We start from the raw sequence: 18,503 nt of genomic DNA, 5'->3' as shown, positions 1-18,503 counted from the left end.
TCTAAGTGGGTGGAAGCAATTTCCAGTCCCACAAATGACGCAAAGGTGGTGACTAAGATGTTCAAAACCATAATCTTTCCAAGATTTTGGGTACCACGAGTAGTCATCAGCGATGGGGGTAGTCACTTCATCAACAAGATCTTTGCAGGTCTATTGAAAAAGAATGGCGTGAAATACAAGGTAGCCACACCATATCACCCTCAAACAATTGGTCAAGTGGAAGTGTCAAACAGAGAGATCAAGAGCATCCGGCAGAAAACAGTTAACACAAGTCGCAAGGATTGGTCGCTCAAGCTAGACAACGCTCTCAGGGCTTACAGAACAGCCTACAAAACACCAGTCGGGACCACTCCCTACAACCTGGTGTACGGTAAAGCTTGTCACCTGCCGGTTGAGTTGGAGTACAAGGCAGCATGGGCTTTGAAACTACTCAACTTCGACATCAAACCAGCAGCAGAGAGACGATCCATGCAAATCCACGAGCTGGAGGAAATTAGGCATCTCGCCTATGAAAGCTCAAAAATCTACAAGGAGCGAACTAAAGCCTATCATGACAAGAGAATCATCAGCCAAAACTTTCAGCCTAAGGATCAGGTGCTCCTTTTTAACTCCAGGCTACGACTGTTCCATGGAAAGCTGCGATCATGATGGTCCGGACCATTCACCATTAAAGAGGTCCGCCCCTACGGTGCTGTTGTGTTGCTGGACACAAAAGGTGAGGAATTTGTTGTCAATGGTGACCGACTAAAGCCATATCTTGCTGAGACAACAATCGCAGAGGGTGAAGAAATTTCCCTAAGCGATCCTTCTTTAGCCTAACAAGCTAACCAAGTCAAGCTAGTGACTTAAACTAAGCGCTTGGTGGGAGGCAACCCACTGGTGAGTGTAAATATTTCTTTTAGATTTTTATTTTGTGTTTCTTTTAATTTATTTGCAGGATACAAATCAGAAAACCCCGAGTTACTCAACCAGAACAGCCTCCAGCTGTTCTTGATTCGGAGCAGCTGCTCCGCTAAGGCAAGTTTCTTGGGACCCAAAAAAAAAAAAAAATTATATTAGATTTGATATAACTTTGTAAAATTGAGGAAAACCCTAGCAAGTGGGAAGTGGGGCACGAAGTGGGTGCCTATAAAGAGGGAACTTTCCCCATCTCTCTCCCACTTCCACCAAAACCGCCTCCTCCATCGCCTCTCTCCATTCTCCTTTAAAAACCTAAAACTCTTTAAACTTCTTCAACTTGTTTTGAGTTTTTCGGTTTATACCTGCTTGGATTTCGAGTTGTTTGTGCAGAACTCTTCCATCACCAATCGAACGGTAAGAGGCGAAATCACAATGTGATTCTCGGTCAAAAATCTTCTTCTCTTCTTTCCTTTTTAAATAGATCGATTTTAGGGTTTTTCTAAATCAAAATAGACCTCTCCTTTTGCTGCTAGGACTGTTATTCGAAGTTGAGTTGAGAATGGTTGAATCGATTAGGATAGATGGAAAGTTATAACTTTTGCGCCAATGTTCTTAATTGCACATGCATCGATTGTTTAGATATGGATTTTGGGATCTATTGAATCGATCTGTTGATTGGCGAGATGATTTAAGTACCCAGTCTTCTAAGTGATTGTATCTGGTTTACCATTATCGATCGCTTGCTCTCTCTACATTAGGTTATGGAAAAGTTTGGAAAGAGCACATACAATCGTAAAAGCTTCCAACTTTTTCTACTAAACCCAATCGAATGGTACTAAGAACTTCCCTTTGGTTTTGTTTTGCAGATGGCTCCCAGACGAACCAAGATGGCTTCTAGGATCAAACCACCACACGCCCAAGGAGAACCGGAGGATGACACCATCTCCCGAACTTACCCGTGGCCACGAGAGGAAGGGACCGAGATCTCCCTCACAGACCCATACATCCCTGCCTCTTCGGAGGAATGATTGGATAAGGAAGCCTCGCGTTGCTACAAATCCTTGCTCAAGATCAACATCCTCCCAACACGATTCGTTGACGCCGGGGCTTTGAACGACTTGTGCCTCCATGAGGATTTGCATGCTGTTCTCCAGGTGCTGGGAATAGCTGATCTTTGCCACATCACTCACCCGATGTACCCAGATTAGGTGAGGCAAGTCCTAGCCACCGCGGAGCTCACCTTCAAGAGGCCCGGCTTCCCAATCTTTGAGGAAGCCTCCTTCACCTTCTACGCGAGCGGCGCCAAGCATTCCATAAGTTTGGAGAAGCTGACCGAGATCTATGAGATATCTGAGGAGTACACTAAGACCACCTTTCAAAGGAAGTTCCCCCCGGAGCAAGCATTCTGGAAGTTCATCGCTTCAGGGGACTTAAAATCCCGATCAGCCAGCCAGTCTCTCATCCGCAACCCTATTCTGCGGATTGCTGCGAAGGTCCTGAGCAACCTGCTCTTCTCAAAGGACCAGACGTCAAAGGTGACACAAGGGGAACTGCAGATGTTATTTGCAGGAGTTGAGGACGAGATCAAATCCGCAAACATTGGGATTCTAACCTCGGAGATGAAGACCATTCCAGGATGTGTGCTTGTTCAGATGGTTGTGGACAAGAAGTCAAAGGTGATTAAGGGTTCTCTGAAGAAGGACCGTTCTGGGAGTTTGCTCACACCTCTATTCCGCCACTTGGAGCTTGATCTCAGCCCCTACCAGTGTAACGAAACCACGCAGTTCATTCATGTTCCATACCTGATCAACTGCCAGATTCTCCGCGACGAGACGACCTACAGTCTGAAAAGTCTGAAAAGGAGAAGGGTAAACGTAATCTCTATGTGGGATTCAAGCCTTGAATTACCGCAAGGATCATATGGAGGTTATTATTTTTTTCCTCTTTTGATTTAATATTAAATGTGTGAAGTTATTAGTTAACTGCAAGTTATTTTTTTCTGACTCACCAGATCTTATCACCTATCAAAGATGGTATTGTTTCTGATTGGGATTTGGAGACTGACGGAAGAAGAAGCGGAGTGGTGTTGGAGATGGCTGAGGAAGAAGACGCGACGGCAAAAAGAAGCTGAGGTGATACCTGATTCTCATTCGTATTTTGGTGTCTTTCCGATTGTTATTGATGTGTTTGCTTTGTTACAGATCCTTGAAATAGGAAAAAGAAGAATGATAGTTGCAGATCCTAAAGGTAAGAATCAGTTCTCATCACTTGCTTACACTCTATTCACTGTCTTTTACGGTTAACTACTAGAGTTGAACATAAAGGTCTGAACTTTGGATGGAGATACTCTCAAAATGGGGTGAATCTGGGAGGAATCTCCATTGCTGCCTATTTGTTTCTCTCCATATCTCTCGTGTCTTACTAACTGAGAGGTTTATGGGTTGTTGTTACTGTTTTCTCCAATTATTTAATACAAGTTATATTTTATCACTATTCACCTCTGGTTTCTCTTTAGATTCAAGACTAGATCTCTCCTGGGAGTGGCAGAAGAATGAGAGTCACAGATTCTCATGGTAAGAATCACTTCTCATCACTTGCTTATACTCTTTTCGATTTTTCTATGCATGTCTCATAAAGCAGATTTGGTTTTAAACTACATGTTCTGATTTATTTTTTGTTGTTGTTTTCCCTTGAAAATTATGACTTGAAGATTCTCTGCGATGTGTAATGAGTCTGACTTGAAACGTCTATGTGCTGTGTAATGATCTGACTTCAAGATAGTGAAGTGATTCTCTAGTAAGACTTTTCTCGAGGTAATGTTAACATTTCACTTTTTTCATTAACTCATATTCGTGTACTGATACTGTTGTTCTTCATTCCTCAAGGTAATGCTGCGTGTTTGTTTCTTTCTGATTCTGTCAGTGTTGGTACTAAATGAAGCTGAGAAGCTCTCACGAGAAGCACACTTGCCAGTTCTTGACAGTTCCTCGGCAAGATGGCGGAATTTGCAGACAAATGCACACACCAACGAAGTTTTATGTATTGCGGCATGATCTCAGCAGTGGTAGGAGGTATAATACCTATATCGCCTTATACCACCGTAGATGACAAAGCTCTAACTGCAGAAAACCTTATGGTGAGACATTTCTGAAATGTTCTTATATTCCTTAGCTTGTATGTTATAAAGAAGAACTAAGTATACATGTCTTAAACTTAAAGGCTATGAAGTGTACTTATGATCCATTCTTAATTCAAAAGCTCAAACAGCTGAACTCATCTGATTGTTTTTTTAGGGGTTCTTGGAACAGCTCGGGAGATTATTAAGGTGCATCCCCTACTCTCTCTGTGTAAGATACAGGCTAAGGCCAAGAAGAAAATAGGAGCAAGGTTTTGATTTAGTTCTCATGTTTTTAGTCCCTTTATATTTAGTTCTGATTTTGTTATGATGTTTGTGTAAGATTTGATGAAAATGTAGACATGTTTGTGGTACTGATGTAAGTACATTTTGGTTTATTAATGAAATATAAAATAATTTTTTTTTAAACATAATTAGCAACAAAACATATTTCTATGAACAAGTTCTAATAGCACATAATCGATAATACATATAGCATTGATACATCATTATAACAAAACATATGATTACATTCAAAACAAAAGCTATCATAAGCATTGGCTAACCATAGCAAGCTAAAAACAACGCTATTGTATTTCTCCGATATTATAGCATTGTAAAAAATGCTATAATATAAGGGGGACCTAAGATAGCTGGAGCAGACATAGCAGTTTCAATAATGCTAACACAAGCATATAATAGCTGTTTCCTTATGCTAAGAAAAAAAAAATTCTTGTAGTGCACTGCTATTTATATTAAAGATGTTTGCCTAGCTTAACCACATAACTTCTAGATCTTTTGTGTGCCTTAGTTCGTTGTTATTTCGATCCCTAAGTATTGCAACTCGATCTTTTATTTGAAAGAGTACAAATCACTCATTAGGTTAATTTGAGTGATATCAATAATATCAAAATTATACATTTATAAAATGAAAATTACATATTAAAATCTGTGGTAATGACTTATTCCTCCTTTTTGGTATGTTAACATATCGTACTCATGTTTCTGTAAATATTTTTGAAATAGTTTCTATTAAATTTTATATAATCAAGAAATAATATATAAACTTAAGTGTGGTAACTACAAATAAAAAATAATCAGTACTACCAGATTCATGCAAGAAAAGGAAAAAAAAACTATCGAGAAAGAAAAGATTAAAGGCATTCATATTTAGAAATATCTCAACAGTAATTTTTCACCAACTATATTTATACTTAATTAAAATGCTTTTAATGAAAACTTTATGTAAAAGTTTTTCAGTTTTTTAAAAAAACTTTAATTAAATATCATCTCTATTAAAAAGTACGTTTAGAAATAAATCTTTTATTCATGTGTATATTGCCAAAGTTGCCCCTCATTTTAAGACTAAGCCTCGGGTCGTCACTAATGGTTATATAGTCAAGTGATGAAAATCAGATTAATTGCATAATTATCAAGAAAAAAATTAATGCTCGTGATATACACTTACATCATTAGCTATGCTTTAAAAATGATGTTGTGATGGTTAATACCTTACGCGGAATGAATATTGTATATACAATTATTTTTAGTGCTATCATTTTTGAATTTTATGCAAATTACAAAATTATAAAATATCAAATATATTGAATAATTCAATAGTAGTAACTATTCGGTATATAACTAAATTGGAGCAGACATAGAAATAAAAAAAAATCATAGTTATTGATTTATAATATGTTTTGGTAAATAAATCCAAATAATCACTTTCTATTTTATATGATAAATAATTAAATTTAAATGATATTAACATAGATATATAATATTTTTACTACGACTTAAATGAAACTTCTTACTCATATGGTTTTATGATCATTTGTATCTTTTTATAACAAAAAATTTAAATCATTGATACCAAAATTTTCAGTATATAATTTTTAATATTTTCGTAATTTATCAAAATTTTAAAAAAATTCAATGCAAATTCTGAAATTAAATTATTAAATTCTCGATACTTTATTAATACAAATTTTGAAACTTAAATATTTATGTATTTTGATATTGTATATAGTTTAATTTAAACCATCACCTACGAATATAATATATATATATATATATATATATATATTTAGCTTTATGTACTTCAGAATAAAGTGATGAAGGAGGAGAAGATTCCTAAGAGAGACGGACGCCACTGGTAAAATAGAAGGGAGTATAAAGTGAAGAGATGAAAACCATGCAGATCAGAGCGACTATTACTAAAGAAGAACATGCAAAAACGAGTAGAGGCTGTCGACATCAATGGATCTATCATCTCTTGCAATTTTGCGCGATATCATGTATCCGCTATGAAATTTGGTAACCCCTAAACACTGATTAACTCCACTTAAACACACAAAGACCTGTTTCATACCTAGACCGTTACCCTATCTAATGCCTGTGATAAGAAGCTCACGCCACTCTTAATATGTAAGGAGTTTTGTGTGGAAAGTTTAACTTTTGCAGGTCTGAGATACATAGTATGGAGCTGTTTTGAACAGCAGTCAGTGGGGTTCTTGGTAAGGATGTGTTGTTTTAGCTAAACTGCTTGTATGGTTCAGAGATTCATGGTTATTGTATGGTTGCTGAGAATAGGCGAGTTCCCACTCTTTCAAACCTGTCTCTCGGTTCTTGGTACTTAATTTTGTTTGAGGACAAACAAGGATCTAAGTCTGGGGGAGTTGATATATTGTGTTTTTGGCACTTTATATGTATGTCTTACTAATAATTTTCAAGGTTTTATCGAGTCTTTTTAGTTCCTTTGAGTCATTACAGGCCTGGAGTTGCATTGGATGGGAGATGGACCAGTTGGAGAAAAAGAGTGTGATTTCGAGTCCTTCGCGCACAACAGTCGAGCGGAGCAGCCTTAGTGCCTACTCCAGCGGCAGAGATTTAAAAGGAAGTTTCCAAATATTTCGGAATTTTCCCTAGTTTTCCTATTTTTCCCTCTAGCCGCCTGTGGCTCCTATATATATTCTTCTTTTATTTGCTTTATGACCTACTTTAGTTTTTACGCAAGAAAGACCTAGAGAGCTTTGTGATTTTGGCGATTGCTACTTGTAAGGGAGAATACCTCATCTATCTCCTAGAGAAGATTATCCTGAACTCTCTGATTTCTATTATCTAGTACATGCAGTATTATTCAGAAATCATGCTTCTATGTTCTTGTGTTATGTCTGAGTAGTCACCGAGTTAGTTTAGGGTTTAGGGTTTTAGATTCGCGAGCTGAAGCATAAATAAGTCATCTTAAGATTGTCTACAGTCATATTTGTTCTTATTGCTTGCATTGAACTGATCAATTAGTGCATGAATTAGGGTTAATCAATTTAGCTAACCGTTGGTTGATAACTTGATATGATTTGAATGAGCTTTGCATCCCGAATCAGCGAGAGTAGATATTAGGGTGTATTGTGAACATATCGGACTTGATCATTAAAGCTTGCTATCGCGTCTTGATCCAAACGAGAGTTTAGGTATCAAGACCGATCTGCAAAGGAATCAACACCACGACAGTGGGTTGCTTTAACCTGAGTGATCCGAGTTTGGACTTGTGTAAACTGGACTTGAATAATTGCTTGGCTTGCGATTTCCTTACCTGAAGAAGAATCCCTAGACTAGCGCCTTTAATCAGTTTGAAAACAATCTCACCTTGTTACTTGTTCTTTACGTTACCTTACTATTTTAAAAACCCCACTTTTGTTTTAGCTTGATTCTGATCCCTTAAAGATAAAGTGTGAACTGATCCTCTGGAATTGAATCTAAAGATATTACAATTACACTGTTAACCTGACAGTAGACAAAGATCCAATTTTAGTGTATCAAATTACTTGATTACCCCTGACGAGTTTTAACCTAATATTTATGTGCTCTGCCATTGTTCTAGGCAACACACGCTTTCTACACTTTCATACTTTCATACATCAAAATACTTAGAGTCTTAGGTTTGGAGAGAAGATTCAAGAACTCCTTCAGAGATTTGTGATTGGAACTCCAAGTTTTTCTACTCTTATCTATTTACGTAGTTCTCTTACTTCTTTGTTATGAATTGCTTAGCTATGTCTGAGTAGTTCTCTTTGTTAGATTTAGGGTTCAGATATTCATGAGGAATTAGCCCAAAATATAGAATTTCTAAGTGTCAGGATATCCATCAATTAAACTGTTCTTAATGCATGTGTTCTAAAATAGCTAACTAGGACCTTGCCTATAGATATTAGGGCGCAAGCGGAAGCTTGGTTCTCTGTCTGAATTAGTTGACATTGTGCTAGGATTGCTAGAAACAAGCGGAAGCTGATTTAGTTTAGCCTAGTGAACAAGTCAAACCCGTACGTAAAGCTTCCCGGAAGGTACGTTGATCGACAACTCAGTAGTTGCATCGACAACTCAGTAGTTGCATCGACAACTCAGTAGTTGCATCGATCGACGGGCTGAATGGTGTATTGATCGACAATCCATAATTGGTTTCGATCGACACTTTCTAAAGACCAACGAGCGACAGCTTAGGTCTTAGATCTGGTAATAGATAGTCTAAAAATACGAAAGTTGATCGATTATTCTTTAAGTTTGAGTTCTAGAATATCCAACATATACTTAGTCTCTATAACTTTATAATCATGTTTGTCTGAATAGAAACCCTAAGTCTAACGCCTTTCATATCTGTTTCAAAACTCCAATCAATAAACCGAGCAATTACTTTACTCAAACCACCACTACAAGAAAAAGTGGTATTGATAGCACCGTAGGATAGCATTGATTTTCAAACTGCTACGATAGATACATTTTTCGATTTCGGAACATATTCATAGCAGTAAATTAATGCTGTCATGAAAAATTAACAAGTGGGACCTAAAGAGACCAAGACGGCCCAAAGAGACCTAAAACGCAACTCGAAGCCCACTTATGATTTCTTAACCAAAAAACCCATAAGCCTTATGACAGTTTATGCTTGGTTCGTAAGGCAAGATAAATGTCAAGTTTCCGCGGATAAATGTGAAGTTTCCAAAGATAATCGCGAAGATTGGAAAAATTGGAATATCTCCAATTTTGAGCTATGATGGCTTAAGGGCAGAAGGGAAAAGGCGCAAACCGACCTAGGAGCAAGTATATAAGGAGTCCTAGGTGAGAGGCAAAGGAGGACTTTTTCAGAGCAAACTTAGCACTGAGTGCATTTAGGCAACTTTCCGTTTTTGTTATTTCGAGCTGTGACTCAACTAGGTTTTGCAGTCTTAGGTTGTTAGAACTAGGAATATTGCAGACAGCTCTCATAGTCGAGGCTTCTACCTTGCTGTAACGCTCATACGCGAATTCGGAATAAGACACCTTTTGCTCTTTTTTACGATTTCTTATTTCTTCTCGTCTTTACTTTCGTGTTGTGATTGCTTGGCGTGTGGTTTAGCAGATATCCGGGACCTCTGGGAAATTAGGGTTTTCCTAACTTTCCTAATTTAAACGGAAATCGACAGTGCGAATTGCGGTTCCCACACTAGCAGACTGCTCTGTTCTCTCTTCTGCGTCTGGAACAGTCTCAACAGACAGTTGCTCCGGTTCCTTTCCCTCAGATTTCTCACATCTCAGCTCTGCTGCATTACAGTGCTCAACTCTAGGATTCATCACACTCTTTCCAGGAAGGGTTACTTGCTGACTCTTGACATTCTCAGCTGTTTGAGCAAGCTGAACATCAATCCTGTTTATGTGGTTGCTCACAGTATCATACTTTGTATTCAATTCGGTGAACATGTTGTCCATCTTGGTGTTGATGTCTGTAGAAACCTGATTCAATGCCTTGCCCTGAATCTGCATACCCTGCAACAGTTGTTGCATAATCATACCTAGACCTTTCAGCTCATCTGGTTGATTGTTCCCGGTAGCTGGAACAGCTTGCCGATTGCTCTGCGGTTGTCGCTTATTCTGGTTCTTAATCTGCCCGGCCGTAGCTTGCTCCATGCTGAAGACGTGCCCTTGGTTGTTTTTCAGTAGCTGATCAACCTTGGCTGTCATCTCATCTATCTTCTGGGTGTCAGAACTGTTCCCTTTCTTAGTGCAATCACTCTCCTCGTTCTTATTGGCTGAGGTGGCTGCCATGTTCTCAATCAGCACAAATGCTCCATCAGTGGTCTCAGTCATGAAGTCTCCATTGCTGGCAGAGTTCATAGCACTCTGAAATTCCCAGTCAACTCCATCATAGAAAATTCCCAAGAGGTAGTCATCATCAAATCCACAGAGAGGACATTCTCTGCGATAGTCATTGAAGCGCTCCCATGCGTCGCAGAAAGGCTCATCAGTGAGCTGTCCGAAGGAGGTGATCTTGTTCCTTAATGCAGCTGTTCTCGCCTTAGAGTAGAAATGGTTGAGGAACGCTGATCGGACCTGTTCCCATGAAGTGAGAGAGCCGGTAGGGGAGAGTTCAACCACTGTGCAGCTTTTCCATCAAGAGAGACTGAGAATAACATGCACCTGATGTAGTCTGGTGGAACACCATTCGCGCGAGTGAAACTGCAGACTTTTTCGAAGCTCTAAATATGCTCCATTGGAATTTCTGTAAAGAGACCAGAAAACACCTTTCTCTGTACTAGACCGATCAAAGCAGGGTTGATCTCGAAGTCCTGCCCTGGTGCAGAGTGGAGGAACAATGGCAGAGCGCGTAATAGGGATGTTGCAAGGAATGTTTCTCTGCCCGATTGGAACATTCTGCGCCTGTTGTTCCTGCCGCGCGAGAGCAGCCTGTTCAGCAGCATCCAACTGAGCTTGGATGGTCTGCTGCATTTGAAGCATCTGTTGTTGCATATTTTGCAACTGAGCAGTGAGTTGCTCTTGATTGCCGTAGTCGCCCATTATGGCGTTGTTCGGCCCTGATTGTTGACGATTTGTTCTTTCTTACCTTGCTAGCTCCTGGTCGCGAAATGTAACTAACTCTCCTTGTGCGTTTCTCCGAGTATGTCTACTGGTTATGCACCTGAAAAATTAGCTGCAACAAAAAGGATAGAGCAAGTTAGAGGTCTTAGACTAAATAAATAACCGAAAAATAAAGGTAAAAAGATGGTCCCCGGCAACGGCGCCAAATTGATATTACGTGTATACGCACACCAATTAACCTAATGTGCACACTACCACAATCGAATGGTATGTCGATGTAGCACTTTAGGGTCGAATCCACAAAGATCAACGATTACACTTTATTTCTATAGGATCAATATCAAGCTAAAACAATATGGGGGTTTTAAGATTAAGGTTTCGTAACAAGCAAGTAATAAATTCGTTTAAGGTTTTCAGATGATTAAGAGAGCTAAGTTCAGGGTGATTCATCAGGATACTTAGGATCATGAGCTACACAACTATTCAGGAAGGCAATAAGAGCCAATCTAGAACTTGAACAACAAGAATAGATAAACCCACGGTCGTGGTGTCAACCAATTTATTAAACAATCTTAATACCTAAACTATCGTTTGGATCAGAGAATGATGACAAGCATTAAGTTCGGATTCAATTGGTTAACGATTTGCTTTAACATTAGCTTTCGTTGGCTAAGGACAAATCTCCTATCTATGCTTTTTCTAGCAACCTAGAACACTTTTGATGATTAGATTAAACCTATGATCAGATGCTAAGTGGCCAGTTTAACACAAGCATTAAGACTAGCAATAGATAGAGATATCAAAGAATAACAATCCTATTTGTGTCTAACTCATTGATCCCTGATCCCTAACACCCTAAACCTAACAAGCGACTACGGAGCCATGAACAGAGAAATCACAGAGACAATAGATAAACAAAACATGTTGAATCAATAAATAAATAAGATAGGGTTCAGCAATCTTCTCAAGGTGAGAGAGATGAAGCCTTTTCCCTTTCAAGGTAACAAATCTTCAAGTACAAAATTTTCCAATGGTTTCTTGTATAAAAACTAGCGTAGAATGATAAGAAAAAATAAGAAAAGATATATATGCAGGTCTATGGCGGCCTGGGAGTAAAAGGGGGAAGCCCTAGGTAAAATCCCGAATATTTGAAAACTTCCTTAAAAATCTCTGCCGCTGGAACAGGCACTCAGGTTGCTCCGCTCGAGTGTTCTGCGTGCAAATCACCAAATTGCACTCTTTTCTACCTCTTTTGTTCCAGCTGGTCCATCTCTCATCCAATGCAACTCCAGACCTGTAATGACTCGAAAAGGACTAGGAAGACTCGATAAAGACTTGAAAACCAATTGAAAAGCATATATACAAGATGTCTAAAACACCATATATCATGCCTCTAGTCGACGAGCAATATATCTCTGAATCTCCACTATCTCCTTCTGCATTGCTTCTGTCTGAGAAGTCAAAGAACTGATGGTCATGTCCCATGGGAAATAGATGTCATCACTTATCTTATCAAGCCTCTCTTCTGCAGCTCCTAGAGTTTTGTAGATCTCTTCTACCATCTGATCAATCTCTGCTCTGGTGTAAGAATCTGGTTGAGATTTCATCGGATTTAGTGGTGACGGATCATCGTCGATCGATTTTGGAAAGTCTATGTCGATCGATGTTGAAATGTTTCTGTCGATCGATGATGGTGTAGTTGCTTTGGCCGCACGCTGTGCCTGCATACTAGCTATGTCTTGCCTCATCTCCTCCATGCATGTAGTCAACCAACTGATGCTATCATTCAGTGGGTAGTAGACACCATCAAGCTTCATCTGGAAGTCATCTTCATTCTTTTCTTGGGCTCCACAGATTCCATAAAGCATGTCATTTATCTCATCCTTGGTGTAGATTTCTGGTACTATCTTGGTATGTGTGAATGACCTAGCATATTCTGGAAGACATAGGTAGATGTGTTCGTCCGTTGAAGCCCTTTCCAGAAGATTTCTGATATCATCTTTGGATAAACGGATGACGTATCCATCTACATCTCGGGCATGTCCATGATCATCTCTGTAGACTTCATTCTCATCCTTCTACTCCCAGTGGAATCTCCTAGTTCCATCACGGTCATAAGCTCTTCTTCCAAACTCTAAACGTCTATCGATCGATGTTGGGTCTCCAATGTCAATCGACGGTCGAGTATGTTGTCGATACTTTGGCTTGAAATGATCATCTACTTCACCATCTGTGTTGTAGAATTCGTTTGCAACTCTCTGCTGGTGCTCTGGAATGTTGCGCTGTTGCATGAAGAGATTTTATGCTCCATTAGCCATCTGAAGAATGTCTGCAATGTCCTCTACGGATACTTGCAGTGCGTGCCCATCTACTGATTTTGCATAGCCGTCTAGATCCCTGAAAATACCAAACCCATCCGGTGTTAGATAGTTATTATTCTGTTTAGCTTTTTCCCTTACAGTCGATGGTGGTTGGGAACGAATGTCGATCGATGGTGGGACTCTAGTGTCGATCGATGGGCGATTAGCCCTAGTGAAAGGACAATAGAAACGGGTTCCCCTTCCACAAGCTTCTGTAAAGAGTGAATCTGTATCTAAACGTTCTTGGTGGTTGAGGAGTTCCTCAGTTTTGAAGCCTTCATGAGGTTCATCTTAACCTGGCTCATGTATTGATGTTTCTACAGCATAGCTCTCGTGATAGTTATCATCTGCCCAACTGCCTATTGAGTAGTTTCCTTCTTGTGCACGGTCGACTCCATCGTTGATCGATGGGTAGTAGACAATGTCGGTCGATGCTCATTTGCGGTTTGTCTAGTGATGATGAGTGTCGATCGATGTCGCATTCCTTGTCCAAGAGGAATGGTGGAGAAGTCATTCTTCCTCAGTACAAATACCTTTATACCCTGTAGCTCGTTCCTCCTCATAATCCTCATCAAAAAAAATTTCTGTGCGGAGTAGCTCTGGTTGAAGGTCTTTCAGAATGTTCTGCCAAAGTGGGATTGTAGTAGTCATTCTCCCAATCATCTGGACTACTGTCAATCGATTCTTCGATGTGATTATCGATATTTCTGATTGGTAATGTCGATCGATGTGGGGGTGTGAGTTTCGATCGACGTGGAATACTCTGTCTCGTACTCAAGCCAGCAGTGACCTGCTGCTATGAGTCCTGGATCATCACTTCTTCTGGAGGACGTCTATGGCTTTATGAAAGGAATTGGATCATAGTGGACAGGTGGATCTATGAGCGTCAAGCACAACTGGTTGGTTTGCTTATTGCATACTGCTCCTGCTGTTGACAAGAATTATCTTCCAAACAATAGAGAAGAGTTCCAGTTCAGCTTGATATCCAAGACATGGAAATCTACTGGAACGAGGGCATTATCAATCTGCACCTCAAGGTCTCTGGCCATTCCTCATGAGCTCCTCTGAGAACTATCCACAAAAGTGAATGATTCCTTGGAAGGCTCCACTTTAGACCTAGATGATCTGCCATAACCATAGGTAAGATGTTGACTGATGCTCCTGTGTCACACAATGGCATGTGGGAACTCAGTACCCTTCACCATACATGGTTCTGCGAATTTTCCAGGATCACTCTTCTTTTTCAGTGTAATCTTATTCTTCATCTAATCTATGGCCTCATAGAACATTCTCCTAATGTCCTCTTCAGTCTCCTTGGTCTCTCTGAAGAACATACATAATTTGTGGGTAAAGTAGACCTCCTCGAACGGTTTCTCCAGTGGAATCCTAAAGACTCTCTTTCGAAAACTTTTCATCTCCTTCTCATTAGCTCCCCTCTTCAGATGCTTGGCAACCTTTTCCTTTCTCTTCCTTAAGGTTCTTCTCATAGGAGCCTTATCAACTTCCATAGGCTCTGTTGCATCCTCTGAATGTGTACTGGTGGTCTCTGGTGGGTTAGCTGAAGGTTTGGGTTGTGGCCTGAGTGTCTCGACATCACATCTCTTCAGAACGTTTCTAGAGGAAGACATCTTTGTGGAGAGAAATTTCTAAACGAAAATACAAAGAGAACTTGGAAGTTGAGAGAATGTGGAGAAAATGAAAAAGGGAAGCTCTATACTTATAGAAAAAAACAAAAGTTGAAGGAATTTTCCGCATTAACATAATCGGAAAAAACTTCTCGAGAAAAACCAATTTTACCTGTGGATTCCGATTAACGCCATCACTCACCCGCAATAATTATGCTCGAAACTTGCGAGCTGGGGGACTAACTGTTGGGGTCAAAAACAGTTATCTCGAAATCAACGTCTAAAAATTTCATTTCCATACGAAAAACTTTCTCAACACACTCTCGACAAAAGTTCCGAAGCAGAAGACTCGAGAGAAATGGATCACGGAACGAACCGAGCAGTCCAACTGGCCCGTTCGGCAAGTTGAACCGAACGCAATGTCCAACTCACTCGTTCGGCGAGTTGGACCGAACGCAACATCCAACTCGCCCGTTCGGCGAGTTGAACCGAACGCAACGTCCAACACGCCCGTTCGGCGAGGTGGACTAGAACTTACGCCTTTCACCGGACCTTGGCGGATCAGTCCCTCGTTTCGTATCGATCGGAGTTACCGTTGGAACTTTACAATCAGAACCGCGAAGACTTGTTTTCCGAAATGAAGTCGATGGTTATCGTATAAAGGGGAACAGTTAACTTAACACCACAATTGTCTAAACTATACGAGAAGTGTGGACTTCCTCATTAAGACGGCGTCGTATCAAGAAGTGTCCTTTCTAAGAAATCGTAAAAACATCTAAGTCGAAAAACGGCCCAAAGAGGCCTAGAACACGGCTAACAGCCCACTTACAATTTCAAGTGAAATTGAGCCCATCAATGCTATGACGGTGTATCTTTACTTGCAGAAAAAGATAAATCTCGCGAAATCGGAAGATAAATGTCAAGTTTCCAAGATAATGATGATGATCGAGAAGAAACAGAATATTTCCGCGAAACGATAAACTTGACCGAGGGGCAAAAAAGGGAAACAGGAACAAGAGGAATTTTTTAAAATCCCTATTCTTATCGAACAGAAGGAAGGAGAATATATAAGGGGAGCTAAAGCAAAAGGCGCAGGGGAGAGATTTAGACCTAGAAAAACTGTGCTAGCTTAGGAAAACTTAGAATTTAGGTGGCTCGATTTTACTTAGACTCTTTTCGCTCTTGTTCTGACATTAACTTGGCTAGCAAAACTCTGTTCATCCTGTCTTTCGAAAACCCTGTAACTTTACTCTTGTCAATCAATAATACGCCTCTGTGCAACTTACTTTCGATATTCTGTTATCTTTGTCTTTTTCGTTTTCGTCTGTTTACGCAGATAATCCAGGACCTCTGGAAAATTTAGGGTTTCCTATATTTTCTTATTTTACGGAAAATCGAAAGTGCGAATTTCGGTTCCCACAGGTTCTCTGTCTGATTTGTTTATAAATTGTGCTAGGATTGCTAGAAACAAGCAGAAGTTGATTTAGTTAAACCTAGTGAACACGTCAAAACCATGTGATAACGCTCCCTAGAAGGTTCATCGATCGACAACTCGCTAGTTGCATCGATCGACAGGCTGAAAGGCTTATTTTGTTGGAATCGATCGACACTTTCTCAGGACCAACAAGCGACAGCTGAGGTCCTAGATCCGGCGATAGATAGTCTAAATATACGAAAGTTGATCGACTATTCTTATTGTTTGAGTTCTAGAATATACATATATGCTTAGTAATCTATATCTCTATAATCCTAATTGTTTGAATAGAAACCCTAAGTCTAACGTTTCCCATATCTGTCTTAAAACCCCATTCAATCAATCGAACAATTACTTGTTCAGCCGTACTATTTACTGCTTTAAAATCTACTTGCCTAGCTTAACTACATAACTAGATAGATCTATTGTGTGCCTTAGCTCCCTGAGAATTTGATCCTTAAGTATTACAATTGAACCTCTTATTTGAGAGAGTAAATCACTCCTTACTGTAATTTGAGTGATATCAATATGCAGGTTCTTCAGATCTCGGTTTGGAAATGAATGTTTTTCATATCCGGATTTCACTGTGTAAGACTTCTGGGAAGTCTTCTCGAAAGTCTTCAAAAATATAATGCACCAGAAGACTTCGAACGGAATCTTCTCTCATGTCTCCCCTTTCATAATAGATGTGAGTGTTTGGCAAGTGTGCATGTGTTATTTTTCTACATTAGATAACCTTTTGTTACTTAAAACTCTTACCTTTTTCTCAAACTAAAACTCTCTAACCTCTCTCTAATCTCTTTGAACTTGGAAATACCAAAGATTATATCAATTTTTTTTTCTCGTACTTCTCTAACCTCTCTCTAATCTCCTTGAACGTTTTTGGATATGCAGGTTTTTCAGATTTGAGTCAGATTTTGGAAGTCCTCTCGGAAGTCTTCTAACAGAGTCTACTGACGGAGTCTTCTCCCATGTCAAATGGAGCCCAAGCTTATCTTTGTGGAAGAATAATCTCTAACTCCATGTGTAATATTTTTATTTATGGCATTTATGTGTGTACTCTTTTAGTTGTGAATTCTTTTGTAAATTTGAAGAGATATTAATGAAAATTTTAGTAAGTATGTTCATGTTTGCAATATTATCTTGCCAAAAATACTTGAATTTATTGAATTTATTGACACAACTTCAATAGCAAAAAAAAATAACACAAAAATTTAATCAAATTTCCTAAAACTACCGGAGAAGACTTCTAAGAAGACTTAATAAAATTCACAAAATATCAATCCTTACATAAGTTCAAACATATAGAACTTTCACTAGAAGTCTTTTGGGAAGTCTTCTGGGAACTCTTCGAAATTCTTCCGGAAAGTCTTCCAAAAAGTCTTCTCGGAAGACTTAAATTTTAAGCGGGAAAATAAAATATAACCGAAAAATTAAAATTTAGGCGGGAAACTTAAATTTTAAGTGAAAATTGAAATTTTAAATCTCATGAAAATTTAAAAGTATATCTTATGATCTAAGAAGACATATTAAACCATATAACTTGATATTCGTGGAAGTCTTCTCGAATTAGCTAGAAATATTAATAAACATGAATGTTGCTAACCTCATAATTAAAATGAATTAAGTTATGGATTTCATTCAGGAGCCCCAATATCAATTAATATACTTGAATTTACAAGAAAATGTTAAAAGCCATTAATTTTAGAGAAAATAAAAGTTTATTAAACATTGACGTAAAGATTTCCAAAGAAGTCGTCCGCCAAAAAATTTTCAGGAAGTCTTCCATTTAGGTCATTTTTGCAATTGAAAATTTACAAAGGAATACTTCCATAGAAATATCACTACAAGAAAACAGCAAGGATACTGAGGGAAAAAATCGTCGGAATTTCGTCGGAATAACGTTATTCCGACGACATACCGACAAAACAAGTCCTCGGAAATAATTCCTCGGAATTTCTTCTTTCCTCGGAAATCCCTCGGAATTTTCCGACGGAATTCCGAGGAAACAAATTTTCGATGAAATTCCGAGGATCACTAGTTTGTCGGAAATCTCCTCGGAATATACCGAGGGAGAACTTCGTCGGCATATTTCCTCGGAACTTCATCGATCGATGCGTTTTTGGACATATATACATCGAACGATCCGTTTATAAAAAAACGTTCGGAATATACCGAGGGAC

The 18,503-nt window shown here is 39.1% G+C and overlaps 1 long non-coding RNA gene across 2 annotated transcripts; it reads left to right on the top strand.

The window, feature by feature from the left end:
- The first annotated feature begins 2,592 nt into the window (after positions 1-2,592).
- Positions 2,593-4,028, top strand: LOC106317366. 2 transcript variants are annotated; one of them, XR_001265115.1, is made up of 6 exons: positions 2,593-2,826; positions 2,912-3,032; positions 3,102-3,332; positions 3,416-3,473; positions 3,611-3,713; positions 3,823-4,028. It is a non-coding gene; the product is annotated as an uncharacterized LOC106317366 (long non-coding RNA). The 2 variants fall into 2 exon arrangements; XR_001265114.1 differs by having other exon boundaries at positions 2,654-2,826; positions 3,102-3,147.
- Positions 4,029-18,503: the final 14,475 nt, after the last annotated feature.

Source organism: Brassica oleracea, chromosome C9, assembly GCF_000695525.1.
Source record: "Brassica oleracea var. oleracea cultivar TO1000 chromosome C9, BOL, whole genome shotgun sequence".
In the NCBI taxonomy this organism is placed as follows: Eukaryota; Viridiplantae; Streptophyta; class Magnoliopsida; order Brassicales; family Brassicaceae; genus Brassica; species Brassica oleracea.
The sequence above is the reverse complement of the archived record's forward strand: the minus strand, read 5'-3'. Positions and strand labels throughout refer to the sequence as shown.